Below are 6818 nucleotides of genomic sequence, written 5' to 3' on the forward strand. Positions count from 1 at the left end.
CCCTCCAGATGGAAACTCAGCCAGAGGTTGAGAGAGAGAGTGACGTGAGGAGACCAGTATTTCGAGGAGCTGATCCCATTTTTTATTTTTCCAGGGTCTGTTTTTATACACTGAGATGTTATACAAAAGTCACACGGGGTCAGCAGTCCTGACTTTTATTAAAGTCAGGTGCTTCATACAAATGTATACAGAGGTCTTAGGGGTGTTACATCATCTTCTGGCCAGGGGGCCTGCTGACAATTTATGACCCTCTCCTTGTGACAGCGGTCAGTCAACCAGGACACTTACTTCTCCAGGGGTGATTATTCTTAAAACAGACACCACCTTTCGAAGGTACCAGATAAAGTTACATTCCTATAGGGTGAGGGTGTAGTGGGTTTTAATTAAGGAAAGAATTTGTTTAGCCTAAGGTCTAATGTGATTAATATCAAGGTTAATACTTATTTTTTCTATATATGCATCAATGTGTATAAGGGCAGGGGATGTGGAGACTTAGCAGTAAACATTGGCTCAACAAATAAAAAACCCTTCACCAATACAATTTCTAATCAGCCCACTATACTATACTAATAGTTTTATAACTTCTCTAAAGAACCTGTTTTTAGAAGGTTTAAAGCATCTTGTGCCTCTCATGGTTGGGAGGCTGTGAACAATCACATGTGGCCGGACAAGCCTGTCAGGCAGGCTAGAGAACCTTCAGAGGAGTCTGTAGGTTGAAACACTGCTATCATGCCCAGAAATTATTGTTAACGAGCTCTAAGTTAACTCCTTCTCCGAAAGAGGTGGTGGGGGATAGCCCCCCGTAAAGTCAGAGGTGTAGGTGAGAGCACAAAGTAGTAAAGTAGGCAGACTCTGGTTTTTAGGATAGATGCTCGAGAATTTCCAGGGGGACTCCTGAGGCTCGATCCCACCTTTGCGTATGTCCAGCCTCCTTCCTCATGACCTTTGCCACGGGTGGATTTCCTCATGCTGGCTCCCGGCAATTCCCTTTTCCAATGAAGAAGAAAATGTGTGACATCACTTTCTGGGTTATTACTATATGAAAATATATAATGGATTTTTGGAACTTCTGATTCCCCTTTACTTTTTTTTTTAAATTTTATTTTATTTTTAAACTTTACAATATTGTATTAGTTTTGCCAAATATCGAAATGAATCCGCCACAGGTATACCTGTGTTCCCCATCCTGAAACCTCCTCCCTCCTCCCACCCAGGTTTAATACTTACAAGTCTGGCCTTTCAGATATTCTCCACCTTCTCTTCTACCATTTTTATTGTGGAAAAGGCACCTACTGAAAAGAACATAAAACAATAATACATATAAATACTATTACCATATAGAGCAAATATCCAGGTCACCACCACTCAGATCAAGAAACAACATTGTCAAAATCTGAGAAAACGTTCAAGTTCCCCTTCCTTGTAAAGGTTCTGCCAAGGTAATCACCATATCTTCTTTTATGGCAATCATCAGGATTCTTTCCGTCAGCACTGTTTAAGATTCAGCCATTTAATTGCATGTATCTCCATCCTTTATCATCATTGTATAGTATTCCATGTTATGGATACCCTATAATTTATATATCCTGTCTACTCTTGGGCACATACAGGTTGTTTCTAGTTTGAGGCTATTACAAATGATGCTGCTGTGATTATCAGAATTTATCTCCTATTTCACATGTGTATGTATTTCTTTGGATGTATATACTTAAGGTTAAAATTGATGGGTCACAGAATTATATACATCTTTATTTTTACCAAGTAATGCTAAAATGAGTGCTTATAACAATTTATTAAACAATTTATTAAACTATCTGGCTTCCCTGTTGGCTCAGACGGTAAAGCGCCTGTCTACAATGTGGGAGACCTGGGTTTGATCCCTGGGTTGGGAAGATCCCCTGGAGAAGGAAATGGCAATTCACTCCAGTACTATTGCCTGGAAAATCCCATGGACAGAGGAGCCTGGTAGGCTACAGTCCATGGGGTCGCAAAGAGTCGGACACGACTGAGCGACTTCACTTTCACTTTCATTTGGAAATATAATCCTCTTTCCCCACTGTTCTATATCACCCTTGGTCATAAACTATCTGTCCACATATGCATGAGTCTGCATCTGAACTCTAGAAGATATCCAGTAGATTTCATTTTCCTATTTTTTTATTTTATTTTACTTAATCATTAAACTCATGCATAGTACTTAATGTGTGCTGGGCATACATCTAAACTATATATATTTAATCTTTTTAACAATCATGTGATAGTTCTTTCCTGTTTTACAAGTGACAGAATGCACAGTCACTAAGTAGGAGGCAGTATTCAAATTCAGGGAGTCTGTCTTAAGCACGCATGCCCTTTACTCACAGTTATCTGTGATGCCTCAGTATACATTTCAGAATCTACTTGTTGAGATGCCCCAAATATGAAAATTTTAAATGATGTTGCACTACCTTAGGTTGAGGTAAATAGATACCTTCAGAATGTTGACTCTTATAATCCATGACAATGGAGTATCTATCCACAGTGATTTGACTAGAGGTACTATCATGGATATTGATACCTTGGAACTGAGCAGAATGCAAATTCTTGACCCCCACCCCAAAATTTAATCAGAAATTTGAGAGTTGGAATCCAGCAACCTGTGTTTTAATAGTTTTAACTAAAGTTTCAGAGCAATCAGTAGATATTGATGTTTCTATTTAGCAGACATAAACATTCTTATTAACCATTTATAGAAATCATTTTGATTTTGCATATGTCATGTGCAATGATTAGTCCCTTTATTTCTTCTTTTCCATTCCCTTCAGCATTTTATTTCTTTTTCTTGCCCTTCTGCACTGGTTAGGAATTCCAACAAAAGATGAATAGAAGCAGTATTTAACCTTTTGCTGATCTCAAAGGGAAAATCTTCAATAGGTATGGTGTTTACTTTGGAATCTGGATCTTTTATCAGGTTAAGGAAGCATATTTCAGTTCCCACAGGACTTGTTTCAAAAATCATGAAGAATGCTGAATACTATCAAGTTATTTTTCTACATTTTACAAAAATGATCAAATAATTGTTCTCATTTGGTGAGTTATATCACTGTGTGCCAGCCAGTTGCTCAGTTGTGTCCAACTCTTTGAAACCCCAAGAACTGTAGCCTGCCAGGTTCTTCTGTCCATGAGATTTCCCAGATACGAATAATGGAGTGAGTTGCCATTTCCTCCTCCAGAGGATTTTCCCAACAGAGATCAAACCCATATCTCCTACTTTTTACAACTGAGCCACTTGAGAAACACTGAGTTGTATTGACTGATGTTCATATATTTAACCAAATACTTACATTTCTGGAATGAGCCCGAATTGATTGTGATGTAATATTTTTTAAATTATATTCCTGGATTTTATTTGCTAATAATTCATTTGAGATTTCTGTATCTATTTTCATCAGTTGGATTGGTCCATAAATTTTTTTTAAGGTCTGTTTCAGCTTTTGTCATTAACTTTTTGGTGACCTTACAACACAGGTAAGGTTTGCGTTATTTCTTAAATGTTTAATAGAACCTTGGTAGTGACCTTATGTCTGATGTTTCTTTGAGGTATGGACTTAGTTTCCTTAATAGCTACAGGAATATTCAGATTATAAAAATATGCTTTGAAGAGTTGTGATTTTCTAGGTATGTGTCCATTTCACCTACCATTTCAAACTTATTTTTATAAAATAATCCATATGTTAAGAGTGTATTAGTGTTGCAGGATTGATAGTGATATCCTCTTTTCATTCTTGATTTTGGTTAGTGACTTCTCTGTATTCTCAGTTACTGTCACTAGAAGTTTTTCAGTTGTCTTACAAAAATCAGTTTTTGGCTTTTTTTGATCCTCTTTTGTACATTTGTTTTCTACTGTCCTTTTATCCTTATTATTTCCTTCTTTGTACTTTATTTAGGTTTATTTTGCTATTATTCCTCTCCTACATCTTTATAAGAAGGTTGCTTAGCTGATCAGTTTTAGCTTTTATGATAACAATCTTTATCTGCATCCTATAAATTTTGATAATGAAGACTTTTCGTCACAATTCAATAGAAAATATTTCCAAAATTATCATTTTGTTGTCTTTGTGACCTGCAGGTTACTTTGAAGTATATTTATTTCCAAATACACATGGATTTTATTATTATTATTTTGTTACTGATATCTAGATTGTATGGCATTCATAGAACATGAGTTTAAATTCTTTCAAAATTATGGAACCTACTTTTTATGATACAATATTGTCATTATGACATTTCAAGTTTCATAAATGTTCAGTGTGCACATGAAAAAAATTCCTATTTAAGTTATTAGATCAACATTTTTACATATGTTCATTAGATTAAGTTATTAGATCAACGTTTTACATATGTTCATTAGAACTATTCTGCTATTACATTATTTAAATTTATTTATTATTACTGAATTTTTGCCTGGCATTTATAAAAGTGGTAAGTTAAAATATCCTACTATAATTTTGAATTTGCCTATACTGGTTACAATAAACTGTAGAAAATTCTGAAAGAGATGGGAATACCAGACCACCTGACCTGCCTCTTGAGAAATTTGTATGCAGGGCAGGAAGCAACAGTTAGAACTGGACATGGAAAAACAGACTGGTTCCAGATAGGAAAAGGAGTACCTCAAGGCTGTATATTGTCACCCTGCTTATTTAACTTATATGCAGAGTACATCATGAGAAACGCTGGATTGGAAGAAACACAAGCTGGAATCAAGATTGCCGAGAGAAATATCTATAACCTCAGATATGCAGATGACACCACCCTTATGGCAGAAAGTGAAGAGGAACTGAAGAGCCTCTTGATGAAAGTGAAAGTGGAGAGTGAAAAAGTTGGCTTAAAGCTCAACATTCAGAAAACGAAGATCATGGCATCCAGTCCCAACAGTGTCAGACTTTATTTTTCTGGTCTGCAAAATCACTGCAGATGGTGACTGCAGCCATGAAATTAAAAGATGCTTACTCCTTGGAAGGAAAGTTATGACCAAGCTAGATAGCATATTCAAAAGCAGAGACGTTACTTTGCCAACAAAGGTCCGTCTAGTCAAGGCTATGGTTTTTCCTGTGGTCATGTATGGATGTGAGAGTTGGACTCTGAGGAAAGCTGAGCGCCGAAGAATTGATGCTTTTGAAGTGTGGTGTTGGAGAAGACTCTTGAGAGTCCCTTGGACTGCAAGGAGATCAGCCCTGGGATTTCTTTGGAAGGAATGATGCTAAAGCTGAAACTCCAGTGCTTTGGGCACCTCATGCGAAGAGTTGACTCACTGGAAAAGACTTTGATGCTGGGAGGGATTGAGGGCAGCAGGAGAAGGGGACAACAGAGGATGAGATGGATGGATGGCATCACTGATTCGATGGACGTGAGTCTGAGTGAACTCCGGGAGTTTGGTGATGGACAGGGAGGCCTAGCGTGCTGCCATTCATGGGGTCGCAAAGAGTCGGACATGACTGAGCAACTGATCTGATCTGATCTAATCTGAGATAACGCAAGAACCTAGAACTCTTTAAATCTGTTTAAGTTTCTACCAACCTATATGCTGTTGTTATTGGATTTTAAACATATATCAGTCTTAAATCCCACAAGAAAGTATTATTTTATACAGCCATTGTTCATTAAATATACAGTTAACCCTTGAACAACATGGAGGCTGTGGGGGCCAATATCCCACACAATCAGAAATCTGAATGTAACTTTAGTCACCCCTCCCTCTATGTGGTTCTATATCCACAGATTCAGTTAACTGTGGATCATTTAGTATACTTTAGTCCAAGGGCAGAATGGCACAACTGGTAAAGAATCTGCCTGCAGTGTAAGAGACCTGGGTTCAGTCTGTGAGTCAGGAAGATCCTCTGGAGAAGGGAATGGCAACCCACTCCAGTATTCTTGCCTGGAGAATTCCATGGACAGAGGAGCCTTGCAGGCTATAGTCCATGCGCTCACCAAGAATTGGACATGATTGAGTGACTAACACTTTCACTTTCCCTATATATGGTTCTATATCCACAGATTCAGTCAACTGTGGATCATTAGTATACTTTAGTATGTATTTACTGGGGAAAAGAAAGTTTATTGTAAGTGGACCTGTGTAAGTCCAACCCATTTTGTTCAAGGGTCAACTGTATATTTTTACTATTGCTTTTTATCTTTTTTTCCCCTGTATTTTCAAGTTTTCATCTGGGATGATTTTTTTCTTAGACCAAAGAAGACCCTTTCATAATTCCTAAATTTTTGTACTTTTTTTAAAATTTATTTTACTTTCTGCTGCACTGGGTCTTCATTGCTTTGCATGGACTTTCTCCAGTTGTGGTGAGTAGGCACTGCTCTTCCTTGTGGTATGAGGGCTTCTCATTGTGGCGGCTTCTCTTTTTTGAGGAGCACAGGCTCTAGGCACTTGGGCTTCAGTAGTTGCAGCAAGTGGGTTCAGTAGTTGTGACTAGCAGGCTTTAGGGTGTGGGCTCAGCAGCCGCGGCACATGGACCTAGTTGCTCTGTGACATGTGAAATCTTCCTGGACCAGGGATCAAACCTGTGTGCCCTGCATTGGCAGGAGGATTCTTATTCACTGCACTACCAGGGAAATGCTAAGTTGTTCTCCACTTGATTAATTTGTTCAGCTTTTATTTGCCTTATTAGTAAATGGTACTTTTTCTGGGTACAGAAATTTAGCTTGGTAGTTACTTATTTCAGCACTTGGGAGGATTATTTCCAGTGTTCTCTTATTTCTATCATTTCTGTTAAGAAATTAACTATATTTTAATATGCATTTTTTTCCCACTAGGCAATGGTACC

The sequence above is a fragment of the Bison bison genome, unplaced genomic scaffold, assembly GCF_000754665.1.
Source record: "Bison bison bison isolate TAMUID 2011002044 unplaced genomic scaffold, Bison_UMD1.0 scf7180017864384, whole genome shotgun sequence".
NCBI lineage: Eukaryota > Metazoa > Chordata > Mammalia > Artiodactyla > Bovidae > Bison > Bison bison.